The following is a 16,935-nucleotide window of genomic DNA, read 5'->3' on the forward strand; positions in this document are numbered from 1 at the left end:
AGTCCCTGTAATCACATTGTATGCAGCCTACAGCATAAAGAGAATAAGCAAAATGCTTTTTTAAAAAAAAAATAAGTATTTTTTTTTTATTTCTCTGCATGTTTCTCTTCTGCTTCCCTGATGCTCTCAATGTCTTTCTTGTCCCATTGACCGTATTATCACTGCACCAGGAGTATTGAGTACAGGACTGCACAGGAGACTAATAGGGGTATTGGCCGTCTCTAGGAGCTCGGTACTAGAAAACTATGAGGATTTGTTCCTTTTATGCGCACTGTAAACTTGCCTTAGAAGTTTTTCTTGGATATAGAGCAGTTTGGCTCATCTGCATAATAATATCATTAAAATTCCGTGTAAATGGGTTGCTTTCTTTCCCCTCCTGCCAGTGTAACTACAATAGGCTAAAAAAAGCAAATTTGAACCTAGTAAACGATGATAAAATGGGAGGTATGTTGTAGATTCCTGAGAACCACGTCCTCACTGTGTGTAAATCGCCACAGCACTACTGAAAACAATGGCAATTTAAGTAAATAACATTCTGTTCCTTTCCTACTGACTAGGTAGTGTTACACCCACTGTTGTGACAATACTGTTTGTGTTGCCAGGATTTTAAGTTCGCAGACATAGAAATGTATTGGAACCCACCTGGTGGATAATTTAGTTTATGCCTTCCACTTTTATATTAGCTTCTAGTCTCATAAGTCCCTGACTTGTAAATTAATCAATTAAACATCGATTTTATGTACCATTTCCCTTTAAGCTGTTCTACATAGTATTTGATCAGTATATATTTAAAACCCCTAAAGCTTAAACAAATCATCACCGAGTCATTTAGATGGAGACACAGAATACTAAACAATACATTGTGAAGTTATCTGTTGTGGGCTGAAAATGTGTCTAGGCTTATCTTTTTAAACATTATTTTAACATAAAACCAGTTCACTAAGTCACATACGGAGAAATTCAATAATAGACTGGGCTTAGTGATTCACTAGAATCCTGTGTAAATCTCAGTCATGTACTGTGTATAGATTAGGAAATCCACAGAAAGAGGAAGAGAGCCACAGGAAAATAAAGCAATAGAGCCATGACTTACTTTTGAAGGTTCTGGAGTTTTAATCATAACCACATGTTTATATTCTTATTTCTGTTGTGCTTGGCAGCAAGTTGCAGTTTTAGAATTGTATTTCAATTTTGGTTGTCAGTGTCTGAAACTAAATTATAATGATCCATGGCAACATTTTCTTAATTATGTAGCTATCAGTTAATTAACACTTGTACAATACATACCAGGCATAGATTAAACAGAGAATGAAGACGTGTCCCATGTCAAGAAGAATAGGCAGGGATTTTAAAAATGAAGAGGTCTGCTGGAGTTCAGCATCACTTCCCTCTGACTTTCAATGAAAACCCAATACTTTAGCCCTCTGTGGAAAGCCTAGCTGTGCAGTGAAGGGGCCAAGCCCACAGCACTTGGTGGGACATTTAAGATGGCATGTAGTCTCTCTGGATCGACAGACTACACTGCACAAGTTTGGTAGTGATTTTACAGAACTGAACCATAGGAATAGCTTACAGCACAGATGAGACAAAGTTATTACGAGTATTGAATGCAAGCATCAACAAACACCAAATGCTTTGATTTGTTTTTTTTTATATTGGAGGTGCAACAAACTTTTGTGCAAGGTCTTTATAAAGCCTTCCCAAGAATTTGTCAGTAGTTGCTCAAAAACAAGCTGCACCCCTTTTTGTGATATCTATGCCTCTTTGGTGACTGCAAATGCTATGCCTGAATTTTGTGAATACTGCAAGTGAGACTAAGTGGCAACCCTGAGATCTGTAGATAGCACCTTGTTCAAGAAAGAAGTCCATTATCGCTGAGACAATAGGAACAATGGGCTAGACTTTTTTTGAGCTACATCTTGCCAAAGACACATCCCAGGATGAATCTGAAGTACATTTGAGAAGCAGTATGTCTTATATAAATCTATTCAATAATGCCTAGCTGGCACATTAGAGGCAACCACATTTTATTTGTTAGAAAGTACCCTCAATTTTAAACCAGTTCTATCTCCATGATTTTGGACACAAAAGAATACATTCTTATGAGCAGCAAGATATTTTGAATAATGGAATATAATTCCATCAGCACTGTGTTCTCTTGTTATTTATTACTATACTAAATTATCTACAACTGAAGACATCCAGTTTATAATGAGATATCTGATGATTTATTTTTGCAAAAAATATTAGCTTTATTATTTATTAATTCTAGCAGTATTCCTCGGTGTATACTCCATAAATATTAACATATCTGATGTCTTGTAAAGATCCGATGAAAATAGTAGCATTATGCCTGATGTATGGGGAAGAATTTGACATCTCATTTTATGTAGTTGATCTGCTATAGCTTACAGTATCAAAGAGTTCACTTAATTAGGAACTTGTCAAAAAACAGTGCTAGTGTAAGAATATCTGGAGGCTTGCTTTTAGACTAAAAACACTGTTTAGCCCTGAACATTATCACAGAGGTAGTAAATTGGAAGAATGGATCTTGTTCACTTTAAAAAAGCTAAGTAAATTACAAAATTGCCTTTAAATTATTGTGTTACTCAACAAATGCCCATTAAAAATATGCTGAGAACCATCGGAGGAGATTGTGATATGACCTAGGATATTTCAAGTTCTTCTCTTAAAAAATATTTGTGCTGGGTTACCTACATTCCTTGTTAAAAACAGGTCAGATACCTCTTCATGATGCTGTAAGAATACAGCTCTTGTCTGGAACCTACAAAGACCATCTGGAATTTTAAGTTTATCAGAAGATTATTATTCAAGGCTGGTTTATCTCAAAACCCCAAATCCTTTACATTTGTGCTGACAGCCTTTTGTAGAATCTGAGTCTGATGTAGAGAGATTTCCTTTAAGCTTGTTATATGTTTAGTCTTACTAAAAACATGACAATAACTTCTGTTTTGGTATATATGATTAAATACAGTACAGCTTTTATAAATATTTTAAGAATAAATTTATAGGTTGTTTCATTGTCATTTGTCCCACGTTTTCTCTTCAGATGGAAGAATTCATCTATCACGTTAACAAATGTAAATATGCTGTATTAATGCTGAGATCATGAAGACTTAGAGGAACTTGATGTTTATCTATGTTTTTCCAGTTATAGGTAAGCTTGAAACACTCAAAGGGACACTGTAATGATTTGACAAATGCAAATTTAAAACAGAATTAAACGTGATGTTAATAATTTATAATATAAGTTGATATTTGCTTTATATCTTTGAAGAAACATCTTGTTTTTCCAAACAGGTACAGGTAAGTCAGCTAAATGTTCATAGTCTGTGTATGTGTTGGGGTGGGGGAGTGAAGACTCCTAGTTACAGCCTAGTTATGTCTGGTTGGCTGTGTGTAGGTGTCCCAGCTGATAACGTGATAACAAAAGAACACTAGGAAGAGGGAGAAGCCTCATAGATCATCTTCAAGGATCTGGCTATAACTAAAGCCCATCATGGCATATATTCTGGAAGGTGTCGCATTTCATTTCTTTATCAGTTTTCTAGGAAATGTAAAGGCACCAGTAGTATTCTGAGTATTCTGTATTTTTGGTGAGGTCTGTTTTTTTTTTTTTTTTCCAATAGTAGTTCCAGATGTCTGAAGCCGGTGTGAAAGTGGTGGATTTGAAAAGCCATACTTAAAAACTTTAGAAGTAAACAGAACAAACAAGTCTAAGCCATTGCATTTGTGAAGATTTATGCTTGTATGTTTGGTGTTGATTCCAACGCCCTGGCTTCTCTTATCATCTTTCTTCTGTTTTCATTACAGAGCAGGCTGTGACTTTGGCTTCTAGCCAGTATCTTTTGGCAGGGCTTATACCGTAGAGATGGTATGGCCATCACATACATCTTCATGTGTGCAGCATAGGAGGGAACTCTGATAACATTTGTAAGCTGTACTGGAAAAATTGTGCTGAGTTTGCTTGCTAGAACTGTTATTAGCTCAACAAAGCTGAATGTGATCTTTGCATCTCAACATATTGTTAAGATTACACTGTTTCTGCATTGTTACCTAAAGATAACTACATAAGTAAATTATTTTTGGTCTTTGATACAATACAAAGGAGGTGTTTACCAACTTTTTTAAAACTCTGGAGTTACAGATAGTTTTGTTACGTATTTATTAGTACGAAAAGGAAAAGAAACCAAGTAGCATGCACAAATACAGCATACATAGACATGTATTTATATATAGTCCATGCAAATACCTAAATTAGGTAACTGCTGCGCACTTTTAGTGATATTTTAAAGCATGAATCTCAAGCTGAGACACTGTGATCATTGAAGGAGTGCAGTACAGCCTTGAAATGCACTGGCTGGAATGGAACAGCTCATGACTAGTGTGAGACAGAATCCATACATGAAAATCAAGCAAAGAAACCTGCGTGTTTCTTAGGCATTATTGAGATACTGATCAGAGTGCTGCATGTGTGTCTGGAATTCTAAATCATTTCCTGGATGGAATCCTGGATTTCCTTGGTATGAAATACCTACAAGTAAATTCTAGGGCTCTCCAAAGGCTTGTGTGCATCTGCTACTGCTCACATATTTCTGAAACCTATTGTCAGTCATTTGACAAAGGCTCAATGTCAAATAATGGCCAGTTCACTAGCATTCCAGATTGTCACCTTCTTTTCTGGGAGAAAAACGTTCTTGCAGACGTGTTCTGGAGACAGCACACTACAACATTTTTTTATTTTTTATTTTTTTTCTGCTGAACAGTAGTTTCTTGAAGGCCTGTAGATAGAGTTCAGACCACTGCGGCAGAGACTCAAAGCTAACCCATAGCAGGGAGTTTGGCACTGTGTTTTGCAAAGTAAAATTAAAAATTGAGAGCTACTTCTACTAGGATGCAGCTCCTAATTGGCATTTTTATTTGCCTTTAGATCTTCATTTCAGTGCAGCTTACTCCCAGCTGAAGAGCCTGATACAAAGCTGCTTAGTCCTGTAATACATTTGTATAACTTCAGTAATTTTGGGTCATGTCAGATTTGTCTGTAGATTCTATGTCCAGTGGACTCAAGTTACCTTGAGAGAAATAACCCAAGGGTGGTTTGTGTAACAGTTTGGCACAAAAGATAGAGGGAAAGCAGGGCAGAGATGAATTACATTAGAGGGAGAGATGTGCTTTTCCCCAGATCAAAATAAAAAGAGGATTGGTTTAATCCATTTTAAAAGTAAGAAAGCTGTAACAAAGTATAATATAAAACCAGAAGTATACTATATATTAGAGTAATGAGACTAGAAGAATTCTGGTATGTGGCATATCTAAGCTTTTGATTTTTGTATATAAATAGAAATATATACCTTTTGCATATTTTATGAGAGAATTCTTTTTTAAAAATGTAATTTTAGAAAGTCTTTGTCAAATATTGTGACCTTGATTCATGATGCCTTGATTCTTGCATTGCATGCTGTTAGAACAGTATCAAAGTTGAACAGTACAATGGTAGGTCAGACTCTTTATTGAGATTTTGCACAGGTACTCTTTATCTGTACTTTGTCCAAACTGAAGGTTAAATTTGATGTGTTGTTTTAAGAGTGACAAACTAAAAATCTTGTACCAACAGAACAATATTAATATATGAAATGCATGAGTTATTTTAGAATGCACTTTGCTTGCTCTTCAAATAGCATTACAGCCCTGCAATGATAATAGAATCTGAATGATTTTTTTTTTTTTCATTTCAGAAAGCATTTTTTTTTTGAGGTGAGAAGAGACCAGTATGATTATCTGGGCCTCTGAGAGAATTGTGGCAGGAAATGTAAGTACGACTTACACATCCAGTAGATATTTGTTAACTCTGATACTGTTGAGCACAAAATAAGCTTGATTAATATGCATCTATCTAGTCTTTTTAAGAATTGTGTATCAAAGGATAAAGTATTCGCATTTTGTACAAAGTATGAGGCTGTAGCTGTATCAATATCACTATAATTATACTTCTGATCTTTCCTCTGAGTATCTCAACTTTCCTTGGTGGCTGGCATTAACTTTTTAAAAAGAAATTATTAATATCCACATTTGAGTTTGTTAGAACCTTCACCTGAACTTCTGTGTGCGTTATCTGACAAAATAAGCAGTCTGAAAAAAGAATGTTAGCTCTTTTCATATTTGAAGTAAATAGTAGAATAGGATGCAAAAAATAGCAATATACTGGGTTTATTTTGTGATCACTTACAATACAAATTAGAACAGACTTATTGGGGTCTATTTGGCAGAAAATGGTAACATTGCGCAAGGCAGATATCATGTCTAAATATGGACAGAGATGAATCTAGCCAAAAAAACAGTCATGGATGCAGATGTCCCTGCTGAAGTTTTTGCACCTGGGCCATTTGGTTTCCAAACTGACCTTATGACTGGCCACAATGGCTGCCTTCTCTTCAAGAGCCAAAAGAGGAAGAGGCTTAAGTGGGTCCATATGGCACACAACAATTGACAGCAAAGATGCATTGCCAACTTGGTATTGCAACTACAGTTTGTATTTCAATGTGCTGTGGAATTGGTTCACTATTCACAGAAGAGCAACTACTGCCAGGAGCAGCTTAATCTATGAATTTATCTAATTATGTCCTAAAAGCACCGGAGAACTGCAGTATGATTTCAGATGTTGTGAGATGAAGCCAAAGTCAATTTAACCTGAACTGTGCGAATTCCAATTTGCATCTAGAATCAAGAAGTTGAACTTCCCTTATCTATAGTGACAAAATATGTTGTATTTTACTGTATTCTTTGCATAGGAAGCAGAATATATCATCAGTTGACTTCCAGGAGTTAGAAGATAACAAAATTTACAAACATGCTATCAAACATCATTATCTGTGACCTTGAACAACTTCTTGTTGTTCCTTCCCACCCTGGACTTCATAACAGAATTTATTTTAAAACAATGATACACAACTGAAAAGAATAAAAGACCAAAAGACCTTTGATATAATTGCTGTGGAGCTAGAAAATCAAATGATATTACTGTAAAATCCTTGTAATAGCCTAGGCAATAACTTGACTGTGTTTGAGTGCTATAGCTCTGTTTGTTCAGTAGTTGTTCATTATGTAGTTTTATTGGTTATTTTTCCCTTTTATCCTTTGTTGATAGAGGGTACTTAACTATTTATGAGTCTCTCCAAGGGTGAAGTTTGCTAGTTCCTGGCTGGAATTCTAAGTGAGAGGAACATAATGGTACAGGGTGGTGACACCTGTGTGTATTTGTTCCATTGTGATATCTAGAAAAAGATTTATATATGTGAGTCACTCTTTCCACCTGGAAGCAGGCACATGGTTTGGGTAGGACATTGCCTTGTGACTATGGTATTCTTGTTGACAAATGGTAGATAAGAATCAAACACATATTTGCATTTGATAACCCAAGTAGATACCTGTCCCTAAGATTATACTTAAACCAATTGTTTTAAAGCTTGTTTTTTCTTTTTTCCTTTTTCCTTTTTTTTTTTTTTTTTAAAAAAAAAAGAAATTTCTTTATTTCTTTAAATGATGCATCTCTGGAGATACTGGTTCTGTTTAGAAATGCTATGGTAGAATACAAAGTACTAGTGGAAAATAAAATGTACGATTGACAGTGTTGGTAAAAATACATAGCAGATTATCTGTATATAGTTGTCTATAAGGTTTAATGGGCGATGAGTTGAGCCTAAAAAAAAAATCTAATTGCTTTGAAAGACTAAGAAGTACCCATTCAGAAATTTTCTAATGTAAAAAGCTATTCCTCCCCCCTTCTTTTTTTCAGTGAATGTGTCACTACATAGTTTATATGTAGCTTTTTTTTTAACCTGCATGTTACTGACATAAGCTGACATTGACGTTTGTCATGTTATCCCCTAAATATTTTAGCATTAACCCTCTTCATCTTTACATAGAAAAACATTGCTTCCAAAAATCTACACTTCTGAGCCATAAGCACACGTAGCCCTGCATAATTAACCTTTTACTGAGCTGCTGTAAAAAATAGATTTAAAATAATTTTATTACAAAGCCCATGCAGTTATACAGATGACATGCTTATCTGGGATGGAAAACCTGGACTCGCTTTTTTTGTTTTTTTTTTTTGTTTTTTTTTTTTTGTTTTTTTTTTTTTTTACAACAAATTTAATAATCCTCATGCTGCCATCAAATTTTCTCTGAAATACTTCTACACCTACAGAGCTCTTCTACGTACTTTGTAAAATCTGAAAAATAAAAAAGCCCCATAGCCTACAAGCTACAGTACATAGAAGCAACTGCTCTAAAAAGCAGCCGTCAACCCAGACACACAGAAGTGTTCGTAGTATACAACCAAGTCGTAAGACATTGCTGCATGTGACAAGAGCAGCGTGCTTATACCCATCTTAATAATATTATGACTTTTATTCAACAAGGCTATTCTCCTAGGAAAATAAAATGTATTTTTGAAAGGCCACCTAGGTTCCTATAAGGAATTGTTTCAATCCATGAAGATACCCTACTGGTTATATACACCTCTCTGTAATGTACAGTTTAGAAACCTGAGTGGAAAATCATTAAGCAATTATAGTTTCTATTAACAAGACTTGACCTTGAAAGAAACTTTCCTATAAGATCCTCATCTAGCCTTTAACCAGGCCCAGTCTTGTTCAAGTCATAATGAGAAATAAATTCCCTGCAGTCTGAAATTCACCAACTGAATGGTTCTATATCCAGAGGTGAGCAAAATCACGTATGTGGTTGACACGTCTCCACTATGACCACAGTAAGGACACTCTGCCAGCAAAAGAAACTCTCCTGAAACATGATATACTTTTTCCATTGTGTGAAATTCCCCAATGATATTAAATAATCACTACCCACCACACACTTGAATGATCTAACACAATTAATCATATATAGATAATAGTGAGGAATATCCTCAGGAAAAAAACGTACAGGAAAAATTCCTCACAAACTAGTAATTTCTCTGATCAGGTTTTCAGATAAAGAGTCATCAAACAAAATACTTTCTAAAGAAGATGTGTTCTTGAAAATGCATGTTCTTAATTTGAGTTGATAGCAGAACTCAGAAATACTGTGTTAATAGCTAATCCTATAGCAGTTTGCAGACAGTAAAGCTGTCTGCTAATTACATTTCTTCCCCTTTATGAGAAAGAGACTCTTTCACTGTCCTTCCCTGCAGCCTCCTGTCCAAGCAATACTCTCTATGCTACAAGTACTTCAAGTACTTTCCTTTTTTTTTTCCTCTGTGATATTTTAACCATGAATTTCTAATTAAACACTTAGCGATTGCTCTTCTGTGAAACTGAAGAACTTCCTTCCCTATGGCCCCTAGCTCTGTGGAAAGTTGGAAGACTGTCCTTCTGCATCCTCAGTGGTAGCACTGGAAAGAGGTGATCTTGCCATACCTCATCCTCTTCTATCTGACTTAAGGATGCCATGCCGAAAAGCAGATTTGGGCTGCAGAAAGGGAGGCAGTGCCTGAAAACAAATGCTCTGTATACAGGGGTAAATGGAGGTGTCCCTTGAAGACAATCCATTGAGCAGTACACAACCAGCACAGAAAGAGATCTCAGTAATGGTTCAGCAGCTAAAGGAAAGCAGATGAGCAAAATGTGGGCTACAGGAATTTGACCTTACATTAGATACCACTGAGGAGTGTGTCATATTTCAGTCTCCTCTGAAGAACAAATTCTGGAAAATCATTTGACTTAGCAAACTTTCTTAACACTTATCTCCCAACAACCCACAGCCTCTCATAAAAGGGATCAACATGTAAATGGAAAGAGGATTGTAATGAACAGTACAGGATGCCCAACTGAATTTCACAAAAATGTGTTCTGAGAACCACCCCTACTTTGAATAGACATAAGAATGTTGTGTAGTGTTATCTTTGTTGGTTTATGAGCTCTCAGGGGAATGTTCCCCCCCCCCCCCTTTTTTTTTTGGTAGTTTCAGTAACATGTAATGTGGTAACTTCAAAATATCATTGTACCAGAACTTCTTACTAACCTTGAAATATGTTCAATATAGTAAAGTATATCTACTACTATAATGTTATGCAAATACCCATGGTGGTTTGTTTAAAAAAAAAAAAAAAAGTTTAAAGTTTGCTCAAGAACCTTTCAGACTGTGACTGGTTCAAATGTTAAGTAGCTTGTCAAATACCATGGAGAACTTTACAATCATAGAAGATACAATTAAATGCAGTAATAATTCTCAATGTGCAGATGTCTGTACCAAAGTCTATCCATACTTATTTGTAGTTTCAATAGTGTTGTGTGCCTTTTACTCTTTTGTGGACTGTGATGAGGCAAAGAATGCTATAAAATATTTTGATAATATAGTTCTTTAACATGAGTTTAAAAGAAAAAAAACATGATTAAAGAGTCTCACAGCCTGTTCTGCAAAGCTACTGTAGTCTCACTTCAACTATTTCTACCACCAGTTTATGAGCTTTGTCCATTGTTACCGTAGTAGTACCATACTGACCTTTCCTCAGCCCATCTGGTATGCTTTTCAAATGAATGTTGCTACTAACAATGCCCTGGTTCAAGCTGATGCTGGAGTGCAATTTACTTATTGTTCACCAATGATTAATCAAGAAGAGATTTCATAATGAAGTCAGCATTAAAATGTATGGGCATGTGGCAAATCAGATTGACCGGCAATATCTCAGAATATATAGCATCATATTGTTGGGTTTCTTTTGTGGTTTTCACTCTCCTGGGGATCTGAGTATAGACTCTGATATGCTGAGAGCTCTGTTTATTTTACATTTTAAATGATTAGTGGAAGATTAAACTTTCATGCTAACTGAAAAATATAATGAAAATGCTAAATTCTGGGCTCCCTATCTAAATATTATTAGCTTCTACATGATGTATTTGGTTCTTTTGTTCTTGCTGACTCACACTCCATAACCTTTCTTTTGTTAACGCATTTTAATCCCCTGTTTAGTATCCCTAGACAAAAAGACATTTTGATATAGTAGTGGAGGGGAGGAGAAATATCCTGAACAGAGAAAATAATGGAAGATTATTATTTTTAGCTGCTTTCATTAAATATAAACACAATCAAGAACAGTGAGGAGATGAATTGTATCAAAATGGCTGTATTTTTTGAATCACAGAAGGGAATTTAAAGCTAAAATTAATTTACATTAGGTAAAAGTGTATATACATATACACTGTAACTCATGCCTGCTGCTGTCCTGCATTAAAGACCCAGGCCAAGTCTACTTACCACAAATTGCCAAACAAAAAATTCCAGGATGCAGGACACAAAGTAAACTTGTGGATATATGGATTGTATGTACATCTTTGTCCTCTTATTTTCCAAACGTTTAAAAGCTCTTAGGCTGGTTTCATGAAACGTTGTGTAATAGGACTAGTGATCAAGCAAATGGTGACGGAGTTTCCAGACTAGTTGGAACCCTGCTAAACAACATCAACAGGCATTTGCAAAAGACCACCCGTTTTTAATCTGCAAATAAACAAGTGACTTGTGGTCATATATATCTGTCAATTCAAGCAAAGTGTTCATTGATACCTGAGAAAGGGAAAAAAAAAACACTACTGGAAAAAAAAATGAAAAAGGAAAAGAGACTATGCTATGTAAAGAAGGGAAATACAGTACTGAATACACAGTTATAAGAATACATAGTTAAATGTTCCATGGTTTGGGAATCTTTTTTGGGGATATACATAATGCTTTATCATTTATTAAAAGCTCCTGAGATCTTATCTGTCTTTTGCATTACAATGCATAATTTTCATTGTAAAGAATTTATTTAATCATCATCAGAAGTCAGGTAGGGATAAAGACAGAAACTAAATAACGTGTTTCATCTTGAGTTTGTAACAACAATTAGAATTCCGACGAATAAATTTAAAAAGAAAAAAATGCAAAATCAAAGAAGTTCACCACAAGAACTATTGTTGTCATTGTCATTTGAGTACCACTGGAAAATTATCCTGCAACACAACTCATCAAAGAAAAGTACAAGAGGTGTGGATTGACAGAATATGTATCTTTACAGCAGAACCTCTCTACCTTTGTAGTTACTTAAAAATAAAGGAAACACTAGTTATTGCAAATGCAAACCCTGGTATGAGTCAGTGGATCTGCACTTAAAAATAAATTTAAAAAAAAAAAAAAAGAGAAAATGAAAGTTATTCCTCTCCTTTCTGCAGCAGACCAGATTATTATTAATGATGAGGGGCACATGATTCTCCTTCAGTTATCTAGTGGGTGCATAAATAGAATTAAAAAAAAAAAAAGTAAAATTAAAAAGCAGTGATATCCTTTCCTGGGATAATCTCAAGGAATGAGAGGAACTATTGACAATTAAAGCTCTTTCTTTAAAACAGCACATCTGACCTATTTTTTACTCAAGGAAGGCCAGGGGACCATATCAGGGAAAGTCCAACATGCAATAAATAATGTGTTTTTAGATCTCTTCAAATTTTTTTTTTCATATTATAGCCATCTATTGACTCTCACTAAAATTTTCTTAAACTTTCTATTGTAAGACATCTGCAAAACATTTTAATCATTAAAAAATAAAATCCCCAGGGTGTATATATCCTAAATCCAAAGTGATATGAAGTTGGGTTAATATATCTTATTCCAAGAAATATTTTTCATGAAATCCTTCATGAAAGACTGGGTTGTTGGGTATGAGATCCCTATCTTCTTTAATATGCATCAAAAAACCAGCATGTTTTATTCAACAAGTCGGATCAGTGAGTGTATTCAGACTATAAATTTGTACATTATGTACAGATAAAAAGCATACAATGCCAAGAAACTGGAAAAGAAATTTCCAGTTGAATTTTTTTTTGTTGTTTGGGTTTATAAAAATAACTGTGGTGCATCAATTACTCCCTATTGCCATGGATACAAGCGATACTTTATTATATAACTGTACAGCTGTGCTCCACTGTAATATGAAAAACAGACTTTTTTTCATCTTTCTATTTCATAGTTACTGAACTAAGATAATAACATCTGTTTTTACCTATGAATGTATTCAATTTCTTTACCGTTCTCCGAAGTATTATTGATTAGAATTTCATTAAGGCATTTATAATAAAATCTATAGTAAATGTTCCTGTTCTACTACAAGGACACTATGATTGAAGGTTGTTCTATTATATATTACATGCACTACATGGGTACGTACCAGAAGAGCATTGTTAAGGTTAAAAAGTCAAGCATTCAAAAATTACAGAACATCCAAATTAAGGCTATACCATTTATTTATGTTATGATGCAGTCTTTAATCAGATAATGTCTCCTATAATGTCTCCTATACCTTATTTATTTAAAGCTATTTTAATAAACAATAATTCTAAAAGAAAAATAATGATAGATCTGATCTAATTCTGAGAAAAGTATAATTCTGGTTGGCTTTTCTGTAGAAATTACCACTGCAGCTTGGAAACCTTTATACACATGATTAAACATTTCTTCACAACAGCTCTGGATAGTAATATTACCATTCTACAGCTATGGATCTGAGATGCTCTGAGATCATTGCTGTACGATTTACACATTTGTGGATTGTTAGAGCTCTTCATGACCTGATTTTTCACAGTACTTGATCATATATGGTATTTGAAATGTTAAGAGCATTGCAGACCTGCCTGTGAGCGTGAGCTCGTGCTGGAAACTGAGCCTCTGAAGTAGAGGAGCATGCAGTTAGCAATATACTCTGGAAAATTTGGCTTAAAAGGACAAAACTTGCTAATCAAGTAGCAACATACAGGGCTGTTGGGCTAAAACAGGACAGCACAGCTCTTCTGGAGCGCTTTCCCTATCCCTTCAATTCTTGCATTCTCACTACTATTCCATCTTTAGCCCCACTGTTACTAAAATTCTCTTAGTTTCTAATATGTGACTGTTTATGCCCGATCTACACCTCTCACTTGTGTGACAGACTTCAGCTGTGGTAGAGTACGTACTGGTTACTATTTCTTGGCTATATTAGCTATAAAGTTTGGGTGGCACTCACAGAATTAGGCTACCAAAATAAATATTTTATTTTGTACAGCTTACTTGCATTACTTTTTCAGATAGAAAAGCAGTTGTTTGTTTTTCATTTGTATAGGATGTTCAGTAATAGTCCTAAGTAATAACACTAGTGAGAACGCAGAGATCCTCACATCTGCAAGAGGCAGAGTTTAGGCTTAAGCACGACATGGCAGTAGGGAGAAGTCTGGAGAGTTTTGCCAAAATGGCAGATAGAACTTGTGGAGATACACCTGACTGTCATCTGGGGGAAAAGTACTGATGCAAAAGGACTTGTGCACGCTTACTACCAACATCATCGGTCTTAGCTTTTACTTGTATAAGCAAGGCAACCGTATGTTGCCTTATTACTTAGCACGGGACAGGGAAGGTGGAAGGGGAAGAAATCATCTTCTAAGGACATAGGTAATTTTCTAATAGTAAAGAAGGCAACAAACTCAATCTTAATGCTCACATGCTACTCAGGCCAAAAAGAAAATGCTCCAACATGTTACAATGAATTTAAACATTCAGGCATCTTTTCTATTTTAGGAAAATCAGAAAATATACTATCAGTATTAGTTAACGTGATGCTCCATAAGTAAGAGTCTATATTTACCTTAAAATAAGTTAATTAGTTTAGACTGCATAAGAATAGGTTACAGAAAACCTTGCAACTGTATGCAGCCATTAATACCTGCAGATAAATCTACAAGTAAATTATCTCAGCGTGCTATTTACAAATATAGAGGTATATGCTTAGTTTTGACAGATTGAATGGCTTACTGCCTTATGTAGTCACCTCCTACTTTTCAAAGGTAGCACTGCCACAAATGACATAAGGAAGGAAAATAAACTTGTGTAGACCTGGTTTAACAACTCTGTCTACTTATGCTTCCTCCCTGGCACTAGAGATTGAATGGAAAGAGTTCTCTATATGCATGCATATGTACATATTCACACGCACACACACATATGTATACATGCATATAGCTGCAGTATTCCCAGTGGAACAATCACTTTAAGGCAGTAAAAGTGCTGCTGTAAGTTGCATTACAATATGAATCAGCTCCAGTTAAGAAAAGGAGAAACTGAATAATGGCATAAGATGTCTTTTATCTCTTCCTTTTGAGCATCAGTGCAAAAAATTGGAACCTTTCTACCTTACGAGTTTTTTTCCTATAAAAGTCTGTTGTCAACTGGAGACAAGTTGTACAAGGCCTTGTACAAGCTAGAGTTTAGAGAAGACCTTATCCAGAAGACATTAGAACCAAGAATTTATAGTGAAGAAATAATGAACCTTTATAGAATTCTTTTTTTTTTTTTTTTTTTTTGTCGATTTATGCCTTCATCCATCAGAAGAATTAATTACATATACCCTATGGCTTTATGTTAATGTGGCTGTGTTGCAATAGAGGTCATTAGAGACTTTATTTGAAGAATCTTGTTTTCAGTTATTAATCCTTTTCCCTAAACTCCCATGCCTTGTAGGGAGAAGGTATGTTGTCAAGTGCCTGTTCTGGCCCAGACTGGGCTGATGATGAGGGTTGCTACAGTCCTATTACGTTTTACGGTAAGCGAGGCAGGAGACCTCTTCTCCTGGTACTGCTGTTAGTGGGGGATTGTGCTGCATTAGGAAAGTTCTAGTTTCCTTTTTATTTTTATTTTATTTTTTGCTTTTATAAGTCTGTAGTCTGGCCTGTGGGGTACCTAATTTTGGACCTTGTTTCCATTTCAAGTGCCCTGCCCCCTAAACTGTAACTTAACTAAATGTAAACTTTAATGTTTCTGAGACCTTTTAGGTTTCAGAGTTGTTGTTTTTTTTTTGTGTGTGTTTGTTTTACTGTGATGTTGATTACTGGTGATAGCACACCCATTACCCCACAGTAGCTGAAGAGAAAAATGTATGAAAAATTGTCCTTCAGATATCCTTTTACTAGAAAGAGCTACAAACAAGAGCAAGGGCTAGGTTGAATCCAGGTTTTAAGGCCCATGTACTGGATTTGGGAATTGTTTAAGTAAATAACAGTTCACTGCAATTAGAAACCAGTATTATCACTTCAATTAGCCTTGGGCATGATCTTTCCTCTCCTATTTAGATCACATATCAAAACCAGTAGCTCCTGCTGTACTTGTAAGTAATATACATCAAATTTATTCCACTGTTTCATTTGTTCCATTTTAATGCCTATTTGACACACTGTTTGAAATGTTTCATTTTACACAGAATAATTATTCATATATTAATTGTGCACTCATCTTTCCTTCAGTGCTATTTGTTATCTGATTATGTTTAATACAAGTCTGTATATTACTGACTTCCAATTCTGTTACACACTAAACAAAGCCATTATGAATCCTGTTTATAATGGTGCCATTAAAAATGATGTGCTGTCAAGAATATCTTATAATGATGGTAGAGAATGTGTGTTTTCAAAGATATTTAATGACTATATGGTTTTAAAACTGCAATGGAATACTTTTAATGGATTCCAATACAATAAATCAATCATACCTTGCTTGACTTAGCTACATTATATCTGTACTAACTGTGTCTTATGAAAAACTGCACCACTGGCTCTATAATATTTTCCCTCTCTCAGCCTTTGGGCATTGTTCAGGTTTAGATCATATATATGTATTTATTTGAAAGACCATTTGCTACCGGACTTTTTTTTTTTCCCCCCACCAGGTTTGTTATGTGGTTAAATAGGTACAATACAAAACACTTATAGTGTGCAATTTTAATTCTAAGTGATAAATGATATTAGAAAACCTATGAGCTCCTTAAAAGGAGAACTGAACATTATTCCTAACGGGTGAAATACTGCCAGTTGTTATCAGATACTTCAGATGACTCCCAGTGCAACAGAAGTGCTGCAATTACATAGA

General features: G+C 35.1%; 1 long non-coding RNA gene across 1 annotated transcript; it reads left to right on the top strand.

Annotated features, from left to right (window-relative positions):
- Positions 1-3,063: 3,063 nt before the first annotated feature.
- Positions 3,064-16,084, top strand: LOC106045262 (uncharacterized). Its single transcript, XR_001212687.3, has 3 exons — positions 3,064-3,178; positions 5,757-5,830; positions 15,535-16,084. It is a non-coding gene; the product is annotated as an uncharacterized lncRNA (long non-coding RNA).
- Positions 16,085-16,935: the final 851 nt, after the last annotated feature.

This window comes from Anser cygnoides, chromosome 12 (assembly GCF_040182565.1).
Source record: "Anser cygnoides isolate HZ-2024a breed goose chromosome 12, Taihu_goose_T2T_genome, whole genome shotgun sequence".
In the NCBI taxonomy this organism is placed as follows: domain Eukaryota; kingdom Metazoa; phylum Chordata; class Aves; order Anseriformes; family Anatidae; genus Anser; species Anser cygnoides.